The 2,974-nt window shown below is 45.0% G+C and overlaps 1 long non-coding RNA gene across 1 annotated transcript; it reads left to right on the forward strand.

Moving 5' to 3' along the window:
* Window positions 1-636: 636 nt before the first annotated feature.
* LOC104964137 (uncharacterized) lies at window positions 637-1,360 on the forward strand. The gene is made up of 3 exons (XR_800385.1): window positions 637-889; window positions 979-1,041; window positions 1,179-1,360. It is a non-coding gene; the product is annotated as an uncharacterized lncRNA (long non-coding RNA).
* The last annotated feature ends 1,614 nt before the right edge of the window (window positions 1,361-2,974 follow it).

Consider the following 2,974-nt stretch of genomic DNA (forward strand, 5'->3'; position numbering starts at 1 on the left):
TTAAGGGCGACTGGCAAACAGCTTTAGGCGCAATACCGCCCCTGGATTATATATAGTGTAATGGATACTGCCCTGAGTGACAGACTTTTTTCCCACTCATAAAAAAAGGCGTATTCGTTGTGACGTCCGAACCGTGACTGTTCGGGACGAATATGGATACTGTTACACCCCTATAAAGCATATATTTTTCCTCCTAGGATAAGTAAGATCAATACTCCTTCGCGACAGGCACTTGGTGAAGTTTTTAAATGGGGACAAACTTGGAAATATACATAATGGCGGGGGCATAAGCTTTCACCAGGGAATGAAGTTGTTGATATCATCATAACACGACTAGTTTTGCTAACTTTTGCCCACAAACTACAAGAGTTGTATCTTGTGGTCAAAGGTTTTTGTTCAGCAGTCGTTAGATGGAGGTTAATACCTCCGCCATGACACCAGCTGGTTTTATGTGATGGGGCTTCCATACTTGAGTTGACTTGCTGAACCAACCCCAGGACAATAAGCCAACATCTTTGTTGTTCTTCTTCTTCTGGCGTTTGTCTTTGGTATGTTCAGCTCCTGTCATGCGAGCCAGGCCAATGTGTCATTATCAATATCAGTCCTACAACGGTATCCATTTGCAGACCGCAAGAAGCATAGCTCTTTTAGGTCAAATGCTGAGGTCCAAGAACACTGCAGCTCAACATTGAAGGCATTAACACTGCCAAGAACAACAACAACATGTTACAACTTCACTGTTCACTGATGAAGAACCTAAAAAAGCTGGTCAGTTGAGTGAATATGATTTTCAAGGTTTGATATAAATCTGAATCATCTAACATGAACTATGTGTTTTCAGCTAGGCACAAAGGAAGGCTATCTGACGAAACAAGGAGCATTTGTGAAGGTAAGATCAGTGGAGCTGGTACACCTCACTGTGTCTCAAAGATAAACGAGTAGTTCTGTTTCTGATCAGACTTTTAATCTTTTGTGCAGAACTGGAAACAGAGATGGTTCACACTCAACAGATGTGAACTCAAATACTTCAAAGACAAAGGGGTGAATCTCTCTTTAGCCTAAAGGCGACGTTACTTCAAATATTTGATTACAGTATTTTGCTAATATTGAGTCTAATCTGCTCTTAGTCCTAGACAATCACTATTGGGACTTGTAGACAGTGTCTATCTCTGTTGCAGAGTGAGGAGCCCATCCGGACCGTGGACCTCAGAGCCTGCTCTGCAGTACAGTTTGACTACTCTCAGGAACGAGTCAACTGTTTCTGGTAGGTGATGTAGTGGTAGGACCTTATTCAGCACTGAGAGGCTGCATTACTGATTTTACATAAAGAGTGTGGCAATGTTTGTGTTTGCGTCGACTGTGGCTCGGAAGGTAGATGGTGTTCTACCAATCAGAAGGTCATTGGTGTGATCTTCAGCCCCTGCTCGGGCAAAAAAAACAGTGCAAGCTCTGCGTGTTTAACGCAGTGTTTAACAGTCTTATGGCCTGTGGGATGAAACTGTCTCTGAGTCTGGTCAATCAATCAATCAATGTTTATTTATATAGCCCAATATCACAAATGTTACATTTGTCTCAGTGGACTTCACAGTTTGTACAGAATATCAGTATGACAATTCGACACCCTCTGTCCTTAGACCCTCACATCGTACAAGGAAACACTTCCAGAGAAAACCTACAGTTTAAAGGGGAACATGGGAGAAACCTCAGGGAGAGCAACAGAGGAGGGATCCCTCTCCCAGGACGGACAGACGTGCAATAGATGCCGTGTGTAAATCAAAGAGATAATACATTTGCAACATAGGTAGACCAGATGTTTGGAAATGCAAGAAGATGAATCCATGAGGATGTCAACAATCCTGTGGGAGCCATCAGGGAAGTAGTATGGTGAGAATCAGGCAGGACCGCAGAGACAGGTTCAGCCACGACTCGAAGTCCGGGACTCAGATCCAGAACTCAGGATAGAGGATCCAGGACACACAACCACAGCAACAGGATTAGCTTCGACTCAGGATCCAGGCGTAGATATAGACACCAAAAAGAAATTTGGGGGAAGCTGGGTTATTTGGAACATGAGAGTACACAGGTACAGATAGACAGAAGGAAGAAGTAAGGTGTCCCCCGACAGTCCAAGCCTATAGCAGCTAAACTAACGTGTCTATTTACATGCACTCCCTTAGGATAAGTTGAGGGAAAGGGGTAGCAAGTAAGAAGTAAGGATCAGAGGCGGAGAGGCACAACGTGTCTACATGCACTCCCTTAGGATAGGGTGAGGGAAAATAGTAGGAACTAAGATGTATGCGCCACATCTATACCATGAGCACATTGCTCCTAAAAAAAGTGTTTGGCACTGACACCAATCAACAGTTGTGCGTCGATTCGGCAGGGATCAAGGCACGTGTATGCCTCTCCCTGCTTCCACTGTTTACACACACATAGTCCTGATGCTGCGGTACCGCCTGCCAGACGGCAGCAGACAGAACAGTTTGTGGCTGGGGTGATGGGGGTCTTTGATAATCCTGTGGGCTTGTCCATATTGAACCTCAGCCTGCGGAGGAAGAAGAGCCGCTGTTTTGGTGATGGTGTTTGTGTGATGAGTCCATGTCAGGTCCTCAGTGATGCGGACACCGAGGAACCTGAAGCTGTCGTGTGTAAGTAGGGAGTAGAGGAGAGGGCTGAGCACGCAGCCTTGAGGGGCTCCGGTGTTGAGGATTTATAGTGCTGTGCAATTTCTCACCTAAAACTCAATTTTACAAAATGCAGTTTGAACAAAACTTGATCAAAATAATTGAACCTTTCACCTATACAAATGTTTACAGCAAAGACCTCGAACATATCATAATGTATCTGAATGGAACCGAGTAGGACCGTGCTGCCCTGTGCCTTCTAAGGCCCCGGCCCCACGAGGACGCATACGGCTAAACGCATAGGATTAACGCAAACGCAATCGCAAAAAAGCTTCCGTCCACACGCAATG

The sequence above is a fragment of the Notothenia coriiceps genome, unplaced genomic scaffold (genome assembly GCF_000735185.1).
Source record: "Notothenia coriiceps isolate Sejong01 unplaced genomic scaffold, NC01 NC01_scaffold00036725, whole genome shotgun sequence".
Lineage (NCBI taxonomy): Eukaryota > Metazoa > Chordata > Actinopteri > Perciformes > Nototheniidae > Notothenia > Notothenia coriiceps.